Below are 15,425 nucleotides of genomic sequence, written 5' to 3'. Positions count from 1 at the left end.
AAAAGCGAGCAATCCGACCAGTCCAAGCGTCAGAAAGCGGGAAGGCCACGTCATCCAGGTTAGTGTCTCGGTCCCCAAAAATTATCACCGAAACACATGATATAAAACACAATTTTCTGCTCCTAAACTTCTTAACAAAATGGTATGGTTGAGAAAAAGAATATATCACTTAAGGAACTTGTTCAAACTATTTTGAATGAAACTTTATTGCAAAAATACTTTTGGATTAATGTTGTTAACATAATTAGTTATGTTTTAAATCGTGTGTTGATTAGGAAAGAAGTTTCTTATGGTTTTGGATCATATTTGGAATGAAGACCAAAACCAATGGAAAGCATTACAAACTCATATTCAATGTGGAGATGGTGATTGGATGAAGTACAAAAAATGGAAATGAATAGAGATTGTGGCACTATTTTCTTTTCATGAATGGTGATGATTGATGTGTGTAGGTTCTTATGTTAATTGTTTTTGTGTTAATAGGCCTATGTTAGGTGAACTAAAGGTACCGAAAAATTTAGAGATGGAAGATGAATGTAGTGGGGAAGAGAGCCTGAGGAGATGTTGTAGAAGAGGGGTGATGTTAAAAATGAAACATGTGTCTAAAAACAAATGACAAATGGGTGACGTGACACATAACATTTTCCATGTCATGAAAATGTTAAAGCCATTAGAAATTAAAGATTGAATCCATGCATTTATTAAATTTGAGAACATAAAAGGATCAAACTTTGAAATAGGTGATAGTCAAAATTATCATGTTTTTTATTACGTTTATTTTTATCTTTTATTGGAACTATTGTTATTATTATTTTAAATAATTAAGGTTTTATTAAATAATTTTAAAAAAGATAAATATTTTATCTTTTGTTTGTTTTTTTATTATTATCTTTTTAGATTATTAATATTTTATTAGATAATTTTAGAAAAGATAAGAATTTAGATTTTATTTGTGAAATATTGTATAGATAAATGAAAATCTAAGAAGATATAAGAATATATATTAACATATATAAATAATTATCAGTTTTAATTTATTCAAATACAAATTTCAGGTCGGGTTAGCTCAGAATATATAGGAGTAACTAATTTCCTTCTTCATTGGAGTTGGAATTTTAACTTTTTGTGATTTTTTCCAATCAATATACTTGTTTACATTACTCTTGTGTTATATTAGTGTTCTCAATTGCATGATTATTGATTGTTTATTTTATGGTAGCATAAATTTAATTACTTTCTAAAATTTAGAATTATCTATATTACAAATCAAATCTTTTCATTACATCAAAATTCTTAACCTTAATTTATAAATAATTGTAGTTTCACTTAACAATACAAGTCTCTAAGAAAAATGATATATAAAATTTCCACTTATAAATTGATACATTTGCCAATATTATAACAATAGAAACTAAAACAAAATTTATTTTACTTTCTAGAAACCAAAAACTTAGTTAATCCATAATGAAATCAAAACTATATTATTCAATTTGTTTGTTTATCAATGTAATGATTGTGACAACCCAAATATATAACAAATATATATATATATATATATATATATATATATATATATATATATATATATATATATATAAAGACATCATCAAATATAATACTAGAAAGCAGTTAGAGAAGTATTTAGAGTCACGGGATTACAGTCATTGATAACGGTTCAAAAACCGTTATTTTGATACTTGAATTTGATGTCAAACACACTCTTTATGACTTAGAATTAGCTTGAAATCATGCATTTTGCTTAAGTTAGGAAATAAGAGAGTCAAAGGTGGTTTTCTTGGTTTTATGCTTGGTTTTCTCATGATGTGGCAGGTTTAATCTAGAATTGAATGAAGGAAGTTGAAGGAGAAAAAGGGAACAAATGAAGAACCGCAACCACCGTGCTCAGCGCTAACCTAGTGCTGAGCGCCAGCCTTGTGAAAGAAGTCTCTGGCCAGCGCCTAAACGTCAACGCCGAAGGGAAATCAAGTGTCGCGCCCACCACTGAGCAGTACCACTAAGCTCCAACTTCTTCAGATAGATATGATACAACGCTTAAGCCCCAACGTTGAGGGGAACCAAGGGTATCGCGCCCACTACTAAGCGGCGTTACTGAGCGCCGGTCTTTGGGCTTGGGCTAATTTCTGCCTTATTTTAATGAACTATAAATAAATTTGTATGACCTTGAGAGATCATCTTTTGGCAAAAAGGACACAAAAACGCCTTCTTCACCCCTTGGAGGCGAATTTTGGATGCGGGAGCTCCAACTTATCAAATCTAGACATGGGGAAATTCTCTTGGGAGCAATATTACCCAGACATAGGGATAGGAGAACCAATTGCCTTAAGCTTTTGTGAGAATTAATGTAATGCATGATCAATTGCTAGGGATACTAGACATAGTAAAGTAGTAATTAGGATATGCTCTTTTCACCAAGACATTGGAATTAGGGTAAATTAGAAAGTGGCATTAACATTAATGAAAGAGTAGAATTTGTAAATATATGAGAGTTGATTAGGAGGAATCGAAAAACCTCAACAACACCTTTCATCCATACCGTACAACTGTCAATTGATCAATTTTGCATGCATATTTCAATTTCGTCTTTTGCATTTTAAAACCCTAATTTTCTTTATTCAAGTCTTATTAAAATCAAGAAATCACACGAAAGTCTGGGCCCATGAGTCTCTAGTGAAACGATGTTCGGTCTTACCGTTTATATTACTTGATACGATTCGGTACACTTGCCGGACCCTTAACAAGTTTTTGGCGCCATTGTTGGGAACTCGTGGTTTAACTATTCTAGTAGTGTGATTATTGATTAACTTTGACTTAATTTTTTTATGTTTATTTTTATTTTTGTTCTTATAAATTTTTTTTAGGGTTTTGTGCCTAATATTTGTAGGATGCAATATGAACAAGAATTTAACTATATGGGCACTCAATTCTACCAAGATAATCTCAACTACTGGTGGGAACCTCACTCAAGCATGGATCAAAGTCAATTTGGGAAAGCTGCCGAAAAATTTGAGGGATTACAATGGTTGAGTGAGGAAGATAAAGAAGAGGAGAAAGAAAAAGAAGTGGTTGAGAAAAAAAAAGAAAAGATATTATGTGTAAAAATAAAGAAAGGAAGAGAAAAGAAAGAGAGGATGAGAGGAAGAAAGAAAATATCATATGAAAAACCCCATCCTCATCTAAAGAAATATCATAGAAAGGAGAAGGAATTCAAGTGCTTTATGGAAATCTTCAAGAAATTGGAAATTAAAGTTCCTATGATTGAGATATGAAAACAGGTGTTTGGCTTTATTAGACTTCTGAAGAAATTCAGTAGAAAGAAGAAAAAGAAAGAATACTCAGAAAGGAGAAATACCAGCTCTAATGATGGGTGTCATTGATAGCATTTAGTGATGAATGCTGATGATAATTAGAAAGATGTTCATCCACTGAAGGATGATTGAGCTTTATAGGGTCAGGTTTGTGATGTTAAACAAGCGCTACCTGGGAGGCCACCTAGTTGATTGTTTATCTTTGTTTTAATTCAGTTCTAGTTGCATTTTAGGGCTTAAGTGTTGCATATGTGAGGAGAATTGCATATAATTGAGAGTTGAATTTGAGTGATACAAGTCTAAAAACTCTTAGGGCGAGCCAATAAGAGGAAAAAAATTGAAAATCGCGTCTGCCACTCTACATTGCATATTGCTTTTGGGCTTTTAAAAAAAAGGCTCAACATTAGTGGCCCATTTGCAAATTTTAAACAGCCGTAGGTCTCGCCCAAGCGTCCCAGTTAGACTTTCACTCACTTTTGCTACTCTCAAGAGCTTTCCAAAGAGTTCTCTACACTTTTCTCTTCACCCATTCTCTTTAAACCCTTTCTCCATTATATTTGCACCATTCCAACTTCAAAGTTTGAGGTTTTTGAGAGATTACAACACTTGGGTCTCATCAATAATCACGATTTTGAGGATGCTGAGGTTGGAGATGAGGAGGACTCTGATGATAGTATGGGCTGAGAAGTAGACATGGCATCTATTGATGGATGCCAACTACATTAGAACATGATTTCTCTTTATCTTTTTGCTTTGTAATTTGAACTTTTATTTGCTTCAATTGAGTAGTGTAGGGTTAATGTACTTGGTCTGACATTATATCTGATGATGGTTTGATTGATATTGTTGCATGATGAGTGTTGCTTAATGATGCTTGATATTGATTGATGTTGAGATTGCACTAAATGCTGATATACAGGTGGTGGTTCACAAGCTTTTTGAACAAATGCATGATATGATTATGATTGTGGTTATGATGCTAAGCAAGGTAATTATCTAGAATGTTTGGAATTATGATTGAGCTTATGAGTGAGGTTTTTGAACTCCAGAGTTTTTGATTGAATGATTGCTATCTACTTGAAAGCATAAGTGATATTGCTCAGGTTTCTATGATTGATTGAATTGCATATATTTGCATATGATCAAGGCCGTTTTTGAATAAGCCCTTTCTTAGCCAATGCAAAGTTGTCATCCCATGAAAAGAGCCACGTGTTCTACCCTTTTTTAACCTAAGCCTTAAACAATATGTGAATTCCTTTTTGAAAAATCTTTACCTTGAGTTAAGATGAGAATTATTGTGTGGTATTGATTAAAGGTTAAAGTTTGGGGTTGTTGGGAGAATTGAAAGAAAGATAAGCATTGAGCTAATATGTTGAGCAAAGCATGAAAAGATAGAAAAGATAGAATGAAAAGAAAAGCTCAATGCAAAGAAAAGGGGAAAGTTGGGAATGAGTGAGATTGGTAAAAAGAGAGTTTGAGCTTGAAATATGAATGCTTGAATAACTCTCTTAACGCAAGGATTTTGTGATCTAGAAAAATAAGTTTTCTTGTTAGCCCAACCATACTATAAGCCTTGAAAAGTCCTTGTGATGACATGTGTGTGTGATGATGATTGATTGTGGTAAATGAAAGGCAATTTTGCTCTATGTGACATGTTGATAGTAGAGGGAATAAGTGACCTTGAAACACTTGAGTGATTCAGTGAAACACCTTGTTTAGTGAGAAAAGATTCCATGAATTTATGATTTCATTTGTGCTTAGCTAATTGATCATTCATGAGAATAGCATCTGTTGGATATTATATTACTGTGTGAACACTATGATGAGCATTGATAATGAAGGCATGTGTGCATCTTGACTGAATTCTTTTGATGGACAGATTTGAGTGATTACTTGTCTTGAAAAAGAGTTTGAATGTGATTGAACCATTCTGATGATTGGTGAAAGACTGAGTTACATTTTGTTTGCTTGAGGACAAGCAAAGTTCTAAGTTTGAGGTTGTGATAACGGTTCAAAAACCATTATTTGGATACTTGAATTTGATGTAAAACACACCTTTTATGACTTAGGATTAGCTTGAAATCATGCATTTTGCTTAAGTTAGGAAATAAGAGAGTCAAAGGTCGTTTTCTTGGTTTTATGCTTGGTTTTCTCATGATTTGGTAGGTTTTATCTGGAATTGAATGAAGGAAGTTGAAGGAGAGGAGAGTTGGACTCAAGAGAAAGAGAAAAAGGGAACAAATGAAGAACAACAGCCATCGCGCTCAGCGCTAACCTAGTGCTGAGCGCCAGCCTTGTGAAAGAAGTCTCTGGCCAACGCCTAAGCATCAACGGTGAGGGAAAATCAAGTGTCGCGCCCACCGCTGAGCGCCAACTTCTTCAGATGGATACGACACAACCCTTAAGGGTCAGTGCTGAGGGGAACCAGGGATATTGTGCCCATCGCTGAGTGGCGCCGCTGAGCGCCAGTCTTAGGGCTTGGGCCAATTTTTGCTTTGTTTTAATGAACCATGAATATATTTGTACGACCCTGAGAGGTGATCTTTTGGCAGAAAGGACGCACAAGCACCTTCTTCACCCCTTGGAGGCGGATTTTGGATACGGGAGCTCCAAGTTATCAAATCTAGGCTTTTTTCTATTCATTCTTTTCATTATTTTCATCTAGTTTCACCATGTCCATGGTGAACTAAACTCCATTGTTGTTGAGGAAAATGATATAATCCTTTGATACTCTCATATATTGAATTGATGCTTTTATTCATTAATTGTTAGATTTTTTTCCTCCATTATATTTGCATGCTTTGTTTAAGACATTATTCAATAGCATAATCTTTGATTATATCTTTATGGACACATATAGATAGATCTAGATACGAGGAAATTCTCTTGGGAGAAAGATTACCTGGACATAGGGATAGGAGGACCAATTGCCTTAAGCTTCTATGCGAATTAATCTAATGCATGATCAATTGCTAAGGAGACTAGACATAGTAACCTAGTAATTAGGATAGGCTCTTTTCACTAAGATATTAGGATTAGGGTAAATTAGAAAGTGGCATTAACATTAATGAAAGAGTAGAATTAGTAAATACATGAGAGTGGATTAGGAGGAATCAGAAAACCCCAACAACACCATTCATCCATACCGTACAACTGTCAATTGATCAATTTTGCATGCATATTTCAATTTCGACTTTTGCATTATAAAACCCTAATTTTCTTTATTCAAGTCTTATTAAATTGAAGAAATTACATGAAAGTTTAGGCCTATGAGTCTCTAGGGAAACGATATTTGGTCTTACCGTTTATATTACTTGATAGATTCGATACACTTGTTGCACCCTTAACAGTCATCCTTAAAAGGCTAGTAATTTAAAACTTTAAAACCGAACATAATATCTCAAAATGACATAAGGGAAACTAGGAGAGTTCCTAGGAAACTAAGCTACAACATCATCATCTCCTTCCAAAGCACGCTCCAAGGAACTTCATCTTCTTCTGCTCACGTCCAAGTGGATGATCATTGCAAATGAAAACAGACACACACATACAAGGCACAGACACAAAAGCAAAGGTGAGATAATTATATAGAAAGCATACATGTAGAAGTAGATACATATAAGAGTTAACTTCAATTAAAGCAAGATAAAACATACATCCTATACATGTGATATTCTAGACTTGACTCGTCCAAACTTTAGAATGATAGTCAAGCTATGGCGAGTCTTGAACTCGTGGTTACTTATGATACTTGGGTTCCCCACCCTGCCACACTCACGAGGTTACCTGTTCCGGGCCTTGAGGCGTACTGGAAGCCCCCAAGACTAAGACCTCCTGCTACTCCTCACCACATGGTTCAATCCTCTCTTTGTGAGCAGAAAGACCATTGGAGTTTCAGGATGACCCCTAAGACTAAGCTCCTACTTTCATTCTAAACACTAAAAATCTCACCAAGAGATTCTACACTTTGAAACTTGAATTACTCTCTTGAATCACACCCCATCCGCTTTATAGTCAAACATTTAACTACAATCAATATACATCTTTGGACATCATAATACAACACTATAAACATTAAAGCATGCTTCCCAAACCAATCAACATTCACCCAAAGCACCACATCAAACAGGACAAAAGAGAGTGAACTAGACATAACGCTTTTCGCAAAGCGCACCAGATGTGCACAGTGAAATCAGGATGATTCGCATATTGCACGCCTAAGTTTCGCCTCGCAAATTACATCACAGAGGTGAAAAACTTCAGATAATTCGCATAACGCACCATGCCAGCCTTGCGAATTACCTAGGCAAAGAGTACTCCTCTGCATGGACTCGCTATGCGAAGCAATCCGCATAGCGAGTCTGCATAATCTGCTGAATGACCAATTGTGCAGATTATGCCCACTCACACCCTCTATACCAATTCTAGTCCCTTTTTCCCATTTTCTAAGACCTCTAGATCGTGATTATGTCCCAATTAAACCTGTTTAGATAATTTCTAGCATTCCTCTAATGATTTTTAAGTGATCAAAACTCAATTCACCCTCTAGGATACCTAAATAACCACCTAAAGACCCAAAATCCATTCTACTATTTTTAACATGTTTTAGACCTTTCTTATGTGCCTAGCAAATCACCTTTGACTTATCTAAATTGTCCAAACTATCCTATTGTACTCTATACCCCAAATGCCCAATTTACATATCTCACTTCCTCTCACGGTAAGCTCAACCACCACCCCAAACCTCTGACTTCTAATCCAACATCACCACAACAGTATTTCCATTCCAGATACTTTCAACATATCACATTCCAGCATCCGAATTCATCTAATACAGTTTGTAATTAGTACATTTCCAATTTACAAATTCACACTTAACATTCAAAGATCACAAATAACTATAATACAATAAATTTAACAAACATTCACATCAATTATCAAATTAAATTTATTTAACAAATATTCACAGCACAGCTAATTGGAGATACCCTAACAGTACCTCCGCACAAAGATAAGTTCAACAGTACCTATAAACCACCAAATTGGTGTAGAGTACAAACCTTAGAGCTTGATTGGGTAGAAAACATGAAGAGAACACTTAACTAGTTACATGCAACCAACAAAGTTGCATGCCCTAGCTTCCAAAAACAGTGGAGAAGAGGGCAGAATGACTTACCCAACTAGAACGAAGAACTAATTGGATGAATGGGAAGCCGTCGACTCCAGGAAAGTGAGGGCACCACCTATTTGAAAATGCAACGGTGAAAAATTGAGAAAGGGTAGAGAGAAGGTATAGAAAGATTTAGGGGAAAAGAGTTCTAGAGAGAGAAAGAGGGAATTTAAGCTTCATGAACTCAGACTTTGGAATACCCTTTCTAAAGTTAGGGTGTCTTGGTGTTTAAGGCTTGAATACCTCACACAAGGTCCAATAACCCTTTGGCTCAAATTTTCAAGTCCTCAGAATGAATTTGTGTACAAAAAATTTATCTTCCATTTTTTGTTTTTATAAATCATTACAAAAAGAAAACTTTATGTTCAAGTAAAATCTAATTCTTAACTGACATAATTCAAATATAGTTGATAAATTATTTTTAGACAGATAAAAAGATACAAAATAAAAACAGTTAAAATTTTAAATTATATTTCTCTAAAATATGATATTGACAACTATATAACAAAATTATTAATTAATAGTAAGTGAGAAAAGTAAAAAAAGGTCATGATAATCTTTCTTCTTGTTTTCAAATTTAATAGTTATTAGTGTTTTATCTAAAAAGTAACTATTTTTTAAACTCATATTTTAAAATAATGAAAGTATATTATTTTATTTTAATGAGAAATGTGTGAAAAAAATTTCGGAAACCAAGTCCCATTATACACTAACTAAACTTTAGTAATGCATATATATATATATATATATATATATATATATATATATATATATATAATATGACACATTTATTTTATTTATTCTATAAATTTTGTGTTGGCTCATTACATTAATTTGGTATATAAATTTTTTCTTTTACAAAAAGCTAAAACTGAAATGAAGTGATTATCACTAAGAAATTATTATTTTTTATTAAATTTAGGAATATAATATTTAAATTATTTTAATTATTAAACCTAAGAATAATTAAAGTTATATCAAATTTATTTTTATTTTTGTTTATACTAAACATTTACCAAATATTTAGATTTTGAATGGATGGGGAAGCTTTGGAATAGAATTTTCAAGGGATTAAAGAGTTGAAAAAGTCAGCAAAAGTTTATAAAGTGATCTAAGCATGTTATTAGTGTTTATAACTCATGCCATCAAAGCAATTACAGAAGTTCAAAATCAAGATTTATATTAAATAAATCCTAACAAATTTAAAAACTCTATATTTGTAGAGTCCGAGTTATGCCTAAAATAAGGAGGAAAGTTTTGAATCTAAATTTTGAAAATTTTCATTATTACTCATTTTTCTATATAAATATTATTTATATAGAAATATTTTTTATTTTTATCGAGAAAGACGATTTCTAGAATTTAAAGGAAATTTGACACTAAAATTGAAATTCAAGCTTGGTTTGTGATTATTAAATATGTTTGTCAAGCGACAACATGACTTTTTGAACAATATTTAATTGATGAGATGAGGACTTAGAAGAGAAGAACACACTCGAAGTAATCCATGATTGATGCAAAAGTCAATTCAACTTATTTGATTTTAATTCAATGAATTAGTCCTTAAGGATTCTCTATTGATGAAGGACACCGAGTGAAATTCAAAGAAGAAAATAGAAGAAGTGGAAAAGCCAAAAACATAATTGAGAGAAAAGAGAAAACGAGATGAAAAGATAACTTCTAAAAGAAAAAATTCTACAAGTTTAAAGCACAATTAAGCGATATATAGACTTGGAAATTTGAAGTAAACATGAGTCTAATTATGTTCTCTAATTAGATCAATAAACCAAATTACAAAAAATTTAAGTTAATACAAAAAGAATCTAATCCGTGTAAGTTGATTTACAAAATTTTAACAAATCTACCTCAATTTCAAAATATCATAGAAAATAATTAAGAACTTCAAGTTCAACAAACTATATATTCATTTTTAAGCACTAAAAATATAGAATCCGATGCAACTGAAATCAACAACAACAAAAAAAAAGTGTATATAAAAACTTTTATGGCCATAATAATGAATAAACGTCACATAAGCAATAATACAAAATTAAAACTAATATGTACGTAATCCTAATTTATTCCTATTGAAAAAAAATAAATTAAAAACTGAAAATAAAATATATGAAAAGTGCATTCATTATAAAATAAAACTTTAAATATATGTGCAAAATATGTATCATTAATTCTAATTCACTTTTAATCCGAGAAAAACTTGAATCATAATTTAACTTTTTTTCTCAATCATAATATAGTAATTTATTGGTTTAAAATGAAAGGTATTTAACTTTTAAAATAGTCAAGTTCTAAAATATACTAATAAAGATTTAGGCATTTAATTTTCGTAATAGTCGTGTTTGAGTATAAAAATTATTTTACCCGTATGGATTAGAATTAAGATTGGTCGACCAGGAAAGTGGAGTGACTGTTTAGTCATAAACCACAAGGAACCTTAAGTACAACTATTAAATAAGCTTACAGGTAAGTCTTATTAATTAGGCAGTGGGTCGTGATTACAATACAACTAATCATAAGCCCATCTCAAAACTTATAAATGGTAAGATGGTAGGTGACTACATTTATTGTTAATTTAATATTTTACTGTGACAAGTTGACAACCAATAGGCTAAAATACTAACTTGAGCGTGGGAGTGTTTTTGACAAGTACTCGCCCGCATTTGGGGTTTGAACATCAAGATTATAGAAGAAGTTGACTAAAGATACTCAAGATAATGTTAAGTGACTAGAGCCAAGTGTGAAGGAGTGTTTGTTTACGCAAAAGAAGAAGGCTCTCTTCAAAGAAGCTATTACATCTAGTTACATCATGTTTGCCCCTACGTAAAAGAAGAGTCTCTTCAAAGAAGCTATCGTTGCCACCAAGTTGAAGAAGGGCACTAAAGAAGAGTCTCTTTATGACCAAACGGTCGCCCCACTCTATTGTTTTGTTTTGCAAGTTATATTTTCAAAAGGCAAAGAAGACTCTATGGTATCCTGGTAAATTTTAAGAGCTTTGAAAAGATTTATGAATCTTAGATATGTCTTAAGTGTCTAGAAATAGTTAAAATACCATTTTTTTAGAAATTAACGGGTAATAATCGATTACCAAGGGTGATAATCAATTATCAAAGTCTTAAAATATTTATTTTGGCTTCAACATACAAATTTGGCTTTGAAATCGATTATCAAAAGTCATAATCGATTATATTAAGTTATAATGTAAACAAAACTTTTTAAAAAAAAAACTTGGAATCTGTTTTAGATTTTTAGGAGAATATTACAGTTAAGGGGGGGTAATTTTAATGATTTAAAGGGAGCAAAATTCTTTTTGAATTAACTAATTTTGGAGAGCATAAGGATTAAATGACTTTTTTATTATGATAAAAAAAGGGAGAGAAATTTTTTGATTGACATCTTTGGACATTTCGTGATAACTAATACCTATTTGAGGAGGAGATATATGATTATGTTGATATCTTGTTATTTATCTCTATTCTGGATTAATTATTATTTTTCCCTTAGTTGTGAATTAAGAACAGAACCTTCAAGAGCAAAACATATCACAAGCCTTCAACAAATTTTTTATATTATTTTTCATGAAGAACTGTTGAAGAATTAAACAAGTGCTTTTTTCCAAGAAATACTTTGAAGACTCAATAACTTAGTAGTTAAAGACTTGTAATTTGTATATTGTAATTAATATAGTAGTTCAAGAGTCAATAGGTAGAACCCAAGTAGCATAGCATTCAAAAAAGGTTTTGTTTTTCATAAAAGTCTTGTGATAATCGATTATCACTAAGGATAATCGATTATCACAGTAATTATTATTTGGAAATGTTTATGAAGTAATCGATTATCACTTATGATAATCGATTATTAATGGTAGTTGCGAACCCAACTCTTAGTTTTCTGACCTAATTTTCAAATGCACGAGTCTATAAATAATTAACTTAAACATAATTTAAAACAAAACTTTTCACTAAGAGTATTAGAGTTGTGTGCCTAAGGGAAACTCTCTGTTTTGTGAAAAGGGAGTTTGTGTTAGTTGGTGCTTATAGGAGGAAGTGCTCTTTCTTAGTCTTTCTAAGTGGTGAAGTATAGCTACAAAGAATCAAGTTGTTCATCTTTTTGTGCGTCAAAAGGATGTTCCTTTCATCTCTTATTTTTTAAGAGAGGTGGTTTCTAATCACAATCTTAATTTCTCTATTGTAAATTGTTACTTATTTTAGTAGAAAGGTTAATCCCTCTTTTGTAGAGATTAACAATTAGACATAGGGTCTTTTGATCCGAACCAGTATAAAAATTACATGTGTAATTTTTGTCTTTCCTTCTCTTCTTTGTTTCCTTGCTTTTATTCAAAGTATTTTTTTAGTTTCATTAAAGAAATTTTTAAAAGCAAAACTCTATTAAAAAGGAAGTGATTTTTAACTTGAACCAATTCACCTCTTTTGATTTTCCACTACACATTTTCTATAATTGGTATTAAAGCTTGCTTTGACATTGTTTCAAATTTTTTAAAAATGGTTGGACAAAACCAAGTTTATTTTGAGGGTGCTTCCATCGACAAACCTCCATTTTTTACTAGTGATAACTATTCGTTCTGGAAAGTCATAATTAAAATATTTTTGGGGTGTGTTGATAGGGGTATTTGGGAAGCTGTTGTGAATTGTCCTCTTGTTCCTATTGTTATTATTGATGGTGTGCAAGAAGAAAAACCTTATTTACAATAGACTACTGAAGTAGGAGGTTCTACTTTAGTCTTAGATGAATTTTACAAGATCTTTGTATGCAAGACAACTCAGGAGATGTGGGAGGTTCTATGTGTAACTCATGAAGGAATTAACGGAGTGAAATGTGCTAGGAAGAACACTTTGATATATGAGTATGAGATGTTCAGGATGCAACAAGGGGAAACAATCATTTATGTGAAAAAGTGATGCACTCACATCTTGAACCATCTTTTAGGTTTAGGTAAAACATTGAGACTAACGAATTAAATGTTAAAATTCTAAAATCTTTCAACAAGACATGGAAGTCAAAGGTTACTGCGATAACTAAGTCTCAGGACTTGACGTCCATGTCTATGGCTGTGCTTTGTGGAATGTTGACAAAGCATGAGCTCAAGTTGACAAACCAAGGAAAGAAGAAAAAATTGGCCTAACTGAAATTTCAAAAGGCAAGAATTCAAAGAAGGATAAGGAATCTGGAGATGAAGACTCAGATGACGAAAATATGATTCAAATTATAGGTTTTGTGGTTACAGATAAAAAGGGCACGTTAATACGGATTGTCCAAACATAAAAAATGGTGAAGAAAAGAAAGAAAATAGGTTTTTCGAGAAGAAGAGAGTGTATATTGCTCGGGATGACAATGCATTAAGCACCTTCAGCTCAAGTGATTGTGATGAGCAAGCAAACCTTTGCTTAATGGCCAACAGTGAATTATCTGGAAGCCAAGTATATCTAGCAATAATTATGATTATGATGAATTGCATGATGCATTTCAACAATTACTGCATGAATCAGAAAAACTGAATATTGCTCATAGGAAATTAAAGAAAGATTTTAAAGAATTACAATTGAAATTTGAAAAAAACGATCTCATGTTTTGAAATTTAATCAAATAACATTAAAATGGGTTAATAACTAGAAAATAACTTAGGGTAAAAACACAAGACTTAGAGCCTAAACCCCAAACAGACACAACTTAGGAAACAAGAAAAACATAGGAAAACACTTAGGTCCTAGGAAATAGAAAAACAACTAGCCTAATACACCTAGGCGCATACCTAGACGATGTCTATTCTAAAAGCGTCCAAGAGAGATTGAGTTAAACACTCAATGCTTAAAATACTTGGATTAGGTATTTGGCTTCTCCTGAAAACAAAAATAGGTCGAGACAATGTCTTCGACAAATACATTAAGAGACTTAATTATTAAAACACAAAAGAAAGCCTAAGCAAGCTAAACGCTATCTGTCTAAAAAGAGACAAAAGCCAAAAGAACGTTTACTTGATCAAATGATACCAAGAACTAAACAAACACCTAATCTTTTGATGGAGTATTTATATACACTTGGTATCTTCATATTAAAGAACTTAATTGTAAAATGCTACCTAACGGTAGGAAATCAAAAAGCACTTTGTTGTTTTGGGCAAGCATTAAACGACATTAACTGTTCAACATTTAAAAGCAACAAAAGTGATAAGAAAAATCATATCCGTTGCATGCACAATTTACTCTAATTTTGCAGATAAGCTATTCTACATGCATCCATAGTTCTATAGATCAAATATCAAAATATGAGCGTTAGAGACAAAAAAGATAATCATGGAATGTTCCTCTCTTAAAACAAAGTCTAAAAAGATCGTACAACCTACTTTAAACAAAGGAATGAAAAAGCATGCATGCTCTGACAAAGTTGACTTACAGAATGACTACTGTGAAAAGAAGAAAGAGAAAACACAAGTATCAAGGGTACAAACTTCAAACTTAGTCTAACGGACAAATATAAATGGAGCCTATAAATATAAGATCTCTAAAGAAGAAAATCAAGAGCAGAGCTCAAAAGCACAAGAAAAGCTTACAACGACATATCCATCCTAAAGAGAGAAAGAGAGAAAGAGCTAAAGAAAAAAAAGAATACATATGAGCTGAAGAAAAGAGAAGAAAAAAGAGAAAGAGATACTCTTGAGCTTAAGCGTCAAATTTCTTACTACTGTAAGAGAGAAGAGAGAAACACTTGCGAGTGTTTAGAGTGCATTGTATTGTAATCAAATCGTCTCGTAAAAATATTTAGTCTGAACTACTTGTAACCAATTGTTAAATGCAATTCTAAAGAGAACTAAAACACTTGTAACTGAACTCTGTTTGAGCTAAGGAATCTAGGCGTGGTAGTCTAGTACCAGGAGTGGTTTGAATCCTCAAAGGAAA

Source organism: Vigna radiata, chromosome 7 (genome assembly GCF_000741045.1).
Source record: "Vigna radiata var. radiata cultivar VC1973A chromosome 7, Vradiata_ver6, whole genome shotgun sequence".
NCBI classification, from domain to species: domain Eukaryota; kingdom Viridiplantae; phylum Streptophyta; class Magnoliopsida; order Fabales; family Fabaceae; genus Vigna; species Vigna radiata.
This window is presented reverse-complemented; position numbering follows the sequence as displayed.